This window comes from Nicotiana tabacum, chromosome 12 (genome assembly GCF_000715075.1).
Source record: "Nicotiana tabacum cultivar K326 chromosome 12, ASM71507v2, whole genome shotgun sequence".
Classification (NCBI taxonomy): domain Eukaryota; kingdom Viridiplantae; phylum Streptophyta; class Magnoliopsida; order Solanales; family Solanaceae; genus Nicotiana; species Nicotiana tabacum.
In genome coordinates, this window is record NC_134091.1 from 98,135,162 (window position 1) to 98,145,850 (window position 10,689).

At 38.9% G+C, this 10,689-nt stretch overlaps 1 long non-coding RNA gene across 2 annotated transcripts; it reads left to right on the forward strand.

The window, feature by feature from the left end:
* Positions 1-1,383: 1,383 nt before the first annotated feature.
* On the forward strand, positions 1,384-8,439 carry LOC142166911 (uncharacterized). Of its 2 annotated transcripts, XR_012697421.1 has the most exons (3): positions 1,384-2,032; positions 2,943-3,088; positions 4,466-8,439. It is a non-coding gene; the product is annotated as an uncharacterized LOC142166911 (long non-coding RNA). The 2 variants fall into 2 exon arrangements; XR_012697420.1 differs by lacking the exon at positions 4,466-8,439 and having other exon boundaries at positions 2,943-3,446.
* The last annotated feature ends 2,250 nt before the right edge of the window (positions 8,440-10,689 follow it).

Below are 10,689 nucleotides of genomic sequence, written 5' to 3' on the forward strand. Positions count from 1 at the left end.
TAATGAAATTACGACTTTAGCAAGGGATTAAAAAATCGCTTCAAAAAGTCAACCCGGGCCCACGTCTCGGAACCCGACCAAAATCATAAAATTCGTACACCCATTTGATATCGAGTCCAACCATACAAGAATTACTCAAATCCAACCTCAAATCTCCTTTCAAATCCCCAATTTTTAGCCTAAAAAGTTTTCTCAAATTTTTCCCAAATTTCCAACTAAAATACTAATTAAATGATGAAAAAAATAATAGATTTGTGGGAATTAATCAAAAATGACTCAAGAATCCTTACCCAAATGTTTCCTCTGAAAATCCCTCAAAATGTCGGCTCAATCTGAGCACTCTAGGTCCAAAAATGGATAATGAAATCAAACCCTCGAACTTAGGCCTTTTTTGCACAGCGATTTCGCATCTGCGAACCCACAACTGCTCCTGCGAAATTTCCATCGCAGGTGCGGACTTCACTTAAGTCCATTTAGTCCACTTCTACGAGCAAACGGCCGCACCTACGACAAAACGTGTCGCACCTGCGACCCCACTCGCTCCTGCGCATTTCCCTACCGCAGAAGAGAAGCCGCTTCTACGGAACCTTTTCTGCACCTGCGAGTCCTGCCTGGAATGCCCATTTCCGCTTCTGCACTCTATCGCTCGCACATGCGAGTCCGCGCCTGCGGCCAATCCCACCGCAGGTGCGATGACACTAGAAGCTGGGAGCTTCAGCAATTGCATAAGTCCAAAAATGATCTGATATCGATCTGAATCGCCCCCGAGGCCTCCACCAATTATACCAACAAGTCCTAAAACATGATACGAACTTAGTCGAGGCCTCAAATCACATCAAACAACATCAAAAACACGAATTGCGCATCGATTCAAGCCTAATAAACTTTTGAACTTCTAACTTTCACATTCGATGCCGAAACCTATCAAATCAAGTCTAATTGACCTCAAATTTTGCACACAAATTATAATTGATATTATGGACCTACTTTAATTTCCGGAATCAGAATCCGACCCCGATATCAAAAAGTCCACTCCCGGTCAAACAATCCAAAATCTTCCATTTTTTTTAACTTTCGCCAATTAACGCCGAAATGACCTACGGACCTCCAAATTAATATCCGAACACGCTACTAAGACCAAAATCATCATATGGAGCTATTGGAACCATCAAAAATCCATTCCGGGGTCGTCTTCACATAATCCGAACTACGGTCGACTCCTATAACGTTAACTTTCAATTTAGGGATTATGTGCCCCATTCCACTCTGAAACTCTCCCGAACCCGACACCAAGCACCCCGACAAGTCAAGTAACTACAAAATGATATATAGGGAGCAATAAATAGGGGATTAGGGCTAGCACTCTCAAAAAGACCGTCCGGATCGTTACACCGTATTTCTCTGAGAAAAAATCCGTCTCTTTTCTCTCTGCCATGATAGAGGGTTTTGGCTTCTTCTCTTTTCTTAGCAAAATTTGACTCCCATATCTTATAATCATAAATTTGTATGTCCATTCTAAGGAAATTCTCGCAAACTCAAAGCAATTTGACTGAAGAATTCAAAATTCATTTGCCATTTACAATGAAGTTGACAAAGGTAAAAAGGGTTCTCTTTTTCATCTCTTCACAATATCGGCAACCGAATCCCTGCTCCTTCTGCCCATATCGTCCTTTGCTTCCTGTTGCACGCCATTTCAAATGGTTCTTTAGCCGTTTGAAACCCTAATCCTTCAAGAATCCCGTCCAAATTAACCCTAGAAAAGCCCTAGTAATTCTTCTATAAATACCGAGGTTTGGTAATAATTTCGGACAACTTTGGAGCCACCGCATCTCTGCCTCTTTAAACAAATTTATTCTTCAAAATACTCTAAAAGTCTTAGTCGTGTAGCCTCTGCTGCTCTTCGCTACAACAGAGGATTTTTTCTTTTCACTTTTCGGAGCTTGTAAAATCCGTGGTTGTAAGCTCGAGTTCAAGTTCGAAGCCAGAGTCCAGTAGATCTGCTTGACGAGCCCCAGTTCCTGCACCACAAAAGGTCAGTAACTTCTCATCTCTTCTTCCTTTTTTTCTTCTTCTCATATCCGAAGTAAATGTATATTTCTTCTTAAGAGTGAGTTATAGTTTGTTTCATGTGTAGAAAGCATGCTCTAAGGTATTATTTGAGTGTAAAAATGACTGATTATGTGCCTTTGTTGTGTGTGAACAAAATAAGAGAGGATTAAAATACCAGAAATTGTCCCATGTTTGTTTCTTAAAATGATAAACTTAGAATGTTTTCCAGCATATCCAAAGCTAGTTTGAAGCAACTTAATATAGTGATTTATTGGCTAACTGGATGATTTGCAAAGAAAATAATCTGTTAACACTCCATGAAGTGCAGTGTTAATAGAATATTTTAACACTAGCTCAAAAACTAGTACTACTATTTCCTTTCACTGTTAATAGATAGTATGCCATTAGAATATTTTAATAGCTAGTTTTAAGACTTCAAGACAAAGTAGCAAAGCATGTGTTTGTGTGTTAATGTGTATTAATGATCCTAAAAGTCTACTGCCATTTCGTCATTTTACTAGGAAGCATGTGGCTAGAATTTTAATATCTAACTTTAAGACTTAAGACGGAAGTGGAAACCATGTTGTTCTAAGTATTAAGAATCATGTTGGCTAGATTAATCTGTTTCCCCTTTAGATTTCAAATGAACAAGGAAAGTTAATATGCTAGACTTAATATTTAGATTAGAGGACATACCTAAACTTAGAGACTAATGAATCTGTTTGTATAAGATTGCTGAAGTATTTTTAAAATATTTGTTTTATGTGAGTTAATAATCCTGTTGTAGGTTTAGAATCCTTCAAGTTTACTGCTTTTCTATCTCAATTTATTGCCAATATCTTTATTTCTAATTCTTGTCTTTTCTTTTCCTTTGTTTGCATATGCACTTGAAGTAATATGAGTCTTAATGCAAGACTCACCCCCGATCATGGAGTCATCATCGTATCTTAGGCTAAAGGACAAGAAGAAAACAAGCAAAACTTACTTGAGGTCGTCTATGGCGGCTTTCATTAATCTTTACTCATTTTATCTGAATTTGGTTAGTTCTTGTGATTTGGTTCTATTTGAGTTTTTTTTTTATGATTGATGATTAATTTTATCATGTAGACTTACAACTTTAATTTTGGTGGAATACCTCGTTAATTAAGAACTTCTAAGAACATAATCACCTAGCATAATAACTTGACAGACCTTGTCTTAAAATAAAGAGTTTTCAATGACCTTTTACCTTAATAGTTTTCTTGAACACAAGCAAAGGAAAAGTTTATGTAATTTTTTTTTTTTCAACGTGCAAGCCAGTTAAGTATATTTTCTCAAAGAAGGTGCCTCTTTCATAGTATTTAAAACTTTGTACCAAGTCTTAGGTCCTCAAGGAAGAATATTTGCGTCAATTTTCAGCTACTCCTATTATTAATTGTTATTTCATTATCCTATTAATCACTTAGTAACTCTACGTAGTTAATACCATTTATTACTTAACTATGAGTGAATTTCATTATTTATAAAATATTTAAACATCATAGACATATTTATTTTGATTGAGTCTTAAATTATTAACCTAAGTTTGACCAGTTAACCATTATTAACGGATTTTAAATTGTGCTTTAAAAATCTTCCTTTTAGAATATTTAAAACCCTTACTTAGAATCTTTAGGTTAAGACCATAAAAGAGAGTTTAACTTAAACTTTTAATAATAGGTGTCCTAATTCACCTTAGAATTAATTAGGTGGCGACTCTCTTTAACTAAATAAATCTCGGAATTTCCAATAGGTTATACTCTAAATTGACCCGTGTTAAAATGGGGTATAACAACTTGGCGACTATGCTGGGGACTTTAGGTTTTAAACTATAACAAACTTAGGTTAATAAAAATGGTTTTTGTATTTTGTGAATGTTTCTCTTTGTTGCCTTATGTGAAAATGTGCTACTTCTTGTAAAATGTAATTGCAATCTTTTATAAACTGTCATTCCGTTTTTACTTTCTCCACTTTTGGAAAATTCACACTAAGCACATACCTAGCAGTTACGTTGTTTGCGGCCATGCACCTTTCACAAAATACCTTTTAGGGAAAAGTTCGTGGGTAAGTCGATCAGCGGTGCAATCGACAGTCACGACTTTCCACTCTCAAGTCGTCCGCTTGGGAGAAGACCAGTCTAGAAAACCCACTCTTAACCGACCTAGGATAGAGCTAAACTAAAACCCTTCTTAGGGGCATGCATCACGCAACCTTAGGAGGCTTAATACCCTAGGTGTAGTAAGTCCATTAGTTGGCCTTATCCAAATGTCCAAGCGAGTTTATAACCCCGAGTGATACCTATTCATTCTTTATGTGCATTCTTTGAAAGATAAACACTATGTGAACTATTTACTCCTAAAGGGAAAAATGGGTAGGATTAACCTTTTCTGTGATGTAGGAAATCATGAATCAAGTTTTTTACCCAAAGATTGGCATGGTGTTGGACATCCCTCCCAAACTAAAGGCATGGTGGAGAAACTTAGGAGAAAATGCACAATCTAAAGTATGAAAGAAGTTGGGTCATCTACCGTTACTTATGAAGGTCATAACATGTAGGGAAATTATTGAGGCAGCAGTCACCTTTTGGGAAGAAGAAAGAGCCGTATTCAGATTTGGGAAAAATGAGATGACACCATTATTAGAAAAAATATGAGGCTTTATAGAGAATGTGAGTTTGTAATAAGGCAGACATTTTTGGCAAAGCGCTGGCATGATTATTTCAAAAAATCCATCACCAAAGGAGTTCCTTGAAATGTTTGGTTTTGAGAAAACAATTGGACTAGAGCAATTGAAAGAATCAAAGATACCCCTTGACTTTTTGTTTGACATCTTTGGCCGCTCAGATGCTTTCCTACGACATCGAGAGGTGTTCTCCTCACATGCTTCTTGGAGCGAAAAGAGGGTATTCAATTTTTTGGTTTGTTTCCTTGGGCTTGTAGTAATTCCTCGAGGAGCAAAATAGGAGATTCACATCCGACTTTTCATGGTTACTAATGCATTATTTAATGGCATTGATGGAAAGCCATAGACCATAGTGCCGATGGTTGTTGCAGATATATACCGAGCTTTGGGCCTTTACAATAAGGGATTTAAATATTTTGAGGGATGTAATTTGTTGTTGCAACTGTGGTTTATGGGGCATCTCCAAAAGATCAATGAAAGTCAAGAGCTTTACAAACAAAATGGTGCTAATAATATCACTTCATACATGGAGCTTTACAAACAAAATGTTGCATTCAAGCATCCAAATAGTGTTAAATGATGGGGCAAGATACCTAGCAAGTTGACCGACACCACGATTCAATGGATGTTTTTTTGGTATCCTTCTGAGAATGTCATAATCCGTGGAAAAATGCTACCTTACTTGGTTCTCATAGGGCTTCGAGGACTTCAACCCTATGCTCCATTACGAGTTATGAGACAAACCGGAAGAAGGCAAGTCATACCACAAGTTGATAACATGGACCATTATAGAATTGACTATGATAATGATAAGATTCTTTTTGCAAAGGAAATTCTCAGGATGTGGAGAAACAAAAGAGCTATGGTCAAGGATACAGTTGCACCAAATAGGTACCAGGTTGGATGTGACACTTTTTATTCAGAATGGTTGCATGCCAACCTTGAAGATTTTGTCACAAGAGGGATTAATATAGGAGGCCTGATGAAAGACAAGGCAGCTGTAGCTGAAATTAAGTATAATTGGCTGAAAAGAAGGGTGTCCAAGTATGAAGCAAAGCACACAGAGCAGCATAAGAAGGACAACAAAGAGAATGAAATGTTGAGACAACGAGAGGAAATTCATAGGCAACAAATAGAAATGTAGAAACAACAAGCTTTGGAAATGGAGCAAGGCCTCAAAGATTTGGATGGGGACCCCGAGGAGCAATTCAAAGAATGCTATTGCAAAGGACTCAACGAAGGAGAAAAGTTAGCCATGGTTTACCTTGTGAAGAACCGCCAGAAAATTGACGAGGCAATCAGAGCAGCAAAAAGGCTAAGGGGCGATGAAGGACTCTCCTCAGTCAATTATATTGGAACTATGTTGTAATCTTTATTTCAATTAAGGATATGCCATTGTAATCGTTTTAGACTAAGGCTATGATGTTTCTCTTTTCATTTATGTACTAAGACTTGAATCATCAATGAAAGTTTGTTTTGGGGTGTTTAATTAAGGAGCAATGGAATGATATATAATGGTGTGTTTATCTCTCAAATTTTTGCTAGACCTACCTCCGGCACAAAGAGGTCCCGTGCATACTAGGTCACGCTATCAATGTCTGATTTATTTGTATTATTCACTACGTGATTTGTTTGCGATGTGATATACTCCCTTTCAAATTTAATCACCCCTTACTAACATTGTCTTTTGTTTCTTTTTTAAAAAAAGATTTTCTATTTTATTACTCCCCAGGGTTGATTTGTGTTGACTGCGAACTGGCTGAACACCCATACTTCACGAGATCCAAAGCACGAGCATCTACCAATATGACTGGTTCAACCACATCTAATAAGACATGCTTGGGACTTGTCACCATTCAGCGAGACAAACCGGAGGCTTTGGAAGGAAGGGAGGTTACCCTTCGTGATGAGCACATCACCTAGTTGTCGTAATAAGTGGCTAAACTGCAAAGTGAAATTGAGCGACTTTTGTAACGACCCGACCGGGCGTTTTGAGCTCTAGCATGTCGTTCGGCGATTTGAGGCCATGAGTAGTTTCACTTCAGGTATTATGACTTTTACGCATGGTCAGGATTGAATTTCGGGAAGTTTGGAGTTGAATTTAAAAGAAATTCTCATTTCGAAAGCTTTAAGTTGGAAGAATTGACTAAGATTGAATTTTAGAGTAAATGGCCTCAGAATCGGGATTTGAAGGTTTCAGCAGGTTCGTATGATGATTTCGGACCTGGGCGTATGTTCAGATCGAGTTTTGGATGTCCTAGGAGAGTTTCGACACCTATTGTGGAAGTTAGCATTTTGGAAGAATTTCATTAATTTGAGTTGAAGTGCATTTCAATGTTATCAATGTCCGTTTGGAATTCTGAGTCTGGGAATAGCTCTGTGTGGTGATTCCGGTATTAGGAGCGCATCCGAAAGTGGATTTGGAGGTCCGTAGGTCATTTTGGGGCCATTTGGCGAAAGTTAGAAATTTGAAGGTTTTTGAGAATTTTGACCGGAAATGGACTTTTTGATATCGAGGTCGGATTCCGATTCTGGAAGTTGGAGCAGGTCCGTAATATCAAATGTGACTTGTGTGCAAATTTTGAGGTCAATCGGACATGATTTGATAGGTTTCGACATCGAATGTAGAAGTTGAAATTTTAAAGTTCATAAAGCTTGAATTGAGTTGCGACCCACTATTTCGATGTTATTTGAAGGCTCGACTAAGTTTGTAATGTGTTTTGGGATGTGTTGGTATAACTGGTTAAGGTCCCGAAGGCCCCGGGTGGATTCCGGGTGATTAACGGATCGAATTTGGAATTTGAAGAAGGGCTGAAGCAGTTGAGCATCTGGTGTAACCGCACCTACGTGAAGAGGGCCGCAGGTGCGAGCCCGCAGGTGTGGAAAAATAGCTCACAGAAGCGGAAGGGGATAGGATATTGAGAACCGCAGGAGCAGAAAGATTTGCGCACCTGTAAAGGCGCATCTGCGAAGAGAGAAACACGGGAGCGGACTCGCAGATGCACCGCATGGAGCGCAGGTGCGAAAATATTGGGCCGAGCTGGAGCCGCACCTGCGATAGGATTTCTGCAGGTGCGGGACCGCAGATGCAGCCAAGGCACCGCAGGTGCGGAAGTCGGGGCTGGGCAGTGTCTTCTTTAATGCGAGGGTTTGACTCTATCTCATTTTATTTTCGCCCATGGGAGCCGAATTTGGAGCACATTGGAGTGCTATCTTCATCAATCATAATGGGGTAAGTGTTTTCTTCACAATTTTGAGTTAAATACATGAGTTAATATGGATTTGAACATGGGAATTAGTAGAAATTTGGGCTTTGGCGGAAAAAAACCTAGAATCTTGTATATTTGAATTTCGACCATGAATTTTGGACATAGAAATGAGAATAAATTATATATTTGAATCCGTTATGTCATGGGTAAAGTTTATCTTCATAAATTTTCGGAATCCGAGCACGTGGGCTCGAGGGCGATTTTATCGACTTTTCGAACGGAATTGGAAATTTTGTAAATATGATTATAATGAGTATTAGAGTATATATTTATGGATTTGCTTACTTATTGACTAGTTTTGGAGCGTTGGGCATCGATTTGAGTAGATTGAATGGCTTGGGAGTCAGTTATGAAACTTTGGAGCGAGGTAAGTCTCCTTTCTAACCTTGTAAGAGGGAATTAACCCCATAGGTGAATTAAATAAATGTTTGTACCTAATTGTGGGGGCTACGTACGTACGAGGTGACGAGAGTCCGTACGTAGCTCTACCTCGGCCTCTAGCATGACCTCAGTCGTATCATGCTATACTTGGAATGTTTGTGCCCTTACTTTCTAATATAATCACTTAGTCATGATAGAAATTGATAAAAGAATTGTATAAGGTTAAATTCACTTACTTGAAGGTTTGTATGAGATAGTTGACTGTAAATGAGAAACTTGTATTTTCTTGAAAAATAATTGTTATTTGTGGATCGGGCCGAGCACCTCGGTAGTAAATAGATGCATCTATGGTTCGCGCCATTCGACCCTCTAGCAGTGCACAGTTTAATATTATGTTGGATCGGGCCGTACGAACTCGGCATGATTTGCGCATGACTTAATTGATTGATTTGGAATTATTGATAATTGATATGGCCTCATTGGCCGGAGATATAAATTGTTAAAAGATGAAAATAAATTTGGAAATTCCCTATTAACAAGAGAATTATTTACCTGCCTCATGTTATTGTGTTTACTGTTGCCTCATAAAAATCTATAATTCATCATATTATTGGTATATTAATTATAGCCCATAGTAAGTGTCTGAGTCGACCCCTCGTCACTACTTCTTCGAGGTTAGGCGGGATACTTACTGGGTACGCATTGATTTACGTACTCATGCTACACTTGTTGCATATTTTTGTGCAAGTACACATATTTTTAGCGTCCTTGTGGATGCAGAGGTGAGATTATGGCGAGGACTTAGGTGAGCTGCATTCTATACGACGCTCCGCAGCAAACAGAGTCTGCTTCAGAGTACTTACATTTTTCCTGTCCAATTGTATTCCGGACAGCTATTGTATTTTATTTTACATTCTTAGTAAATGCCCATGCACTTGTGACACTGGATTTTGGGAATGATTATGGGTTGCACTGTATTGGAAATTATTTTAAGATATTATTACATATTTTGTAAACTCCATCTTCTGCTATTTAATTGAGGGGAATAACTATGATTTCAAAAATATTAAAATGAGAATTTACTAATTATTGGTGTTAGCTTGCTTGACAGTAGTGTCCGGCGCCATCACGGCCTTTCGAGGATTTTGGGTCGTGACAACATGGTATCAGAGCACTAGGTTCACGTTGGTCTCACGAGTCATGAGAGAGTCTAGTAGAGTCTTGCGGATCGGTACGGAGACGTCTGTACTTATCTTCGAGAGGTTACAGGGTTGTTAGGAGCACTTCCCTTCTTGATTCCTCATCGTTTGATTTGATTCCTTTGAGGCTTAGGCCTTCATTTCCTTCCCATTCAATCTTATGCGACGTGAAGCGCTTGCTATCGACCGAGAATTGAGGAATTGTAATGGTACTACAGATGTGGTGCGGGATGTTTCTCCATGCGTAGTTGATTGGGCTATTGTCGTCACATTGTGGAAGGATATTCTGTCATTTCAGCTCAGTAGCTGTACTTCTGAGAGCTTTGAGGCTATGCATAGGTTTCTATGTTATTCATGAGTTGTTATCACACAATATTGATGTGATGGTAGGATGCTTGCCTATGTCTCCGGGTAGTGAATGACTTGAAAGGAGTTTTACTCAGTGCATGATTCAGAGATTCGGTACTTTACTTCTGACGAAGGAAAGGCCATCGAACTAAGAATGTTCAGACTTGGGTTGATGGAGTAGCGGGACTCGATATTTTTGTGCGTGGTGGAATCTTCGCCTGTGATGTGGTGTCATCGTCCTTGATTGGTTATAATGTGTTAAGTTCGCTGGTGTTATGGTTTCCTTCAATTCTCCTTGGGGTAGAGTATTATAAATGGTGCCGGGAAAGCGGCTGTCTAAGGTCGCAGTGTGCAGTGGTTCAGGATCGAATCGACATTCCTGGTATTGATGGCTCGAGAAAGATGATTTTCGGAAAGGTTTAAAATTGGTAGCGATCTATCGGTTCAAGTGCTACAGAGGTAGATTTTGATTTAAGGCAACAACTGGGCAACAAAGGATAAGGAAGGATATGTGGGAGGTGCATTGAGATGGATAAACTTATAGAAGGCCAAGTGTGAGAAACATGAGTCGGGTAGTTACTTAAAGGAGTAAGTTTGACTAAAGTAGGAGAGTGGCAGAGTAGCATGTGGGTTCTGTGATAGGATAGCTACACGCCTTGAGGAAAGTTTAGAGTGATTTGGGATTCATGGTGGACAGTGACTAGGTCTACGGGCTTAATTTGGAATATTGGCTGCTATATTGA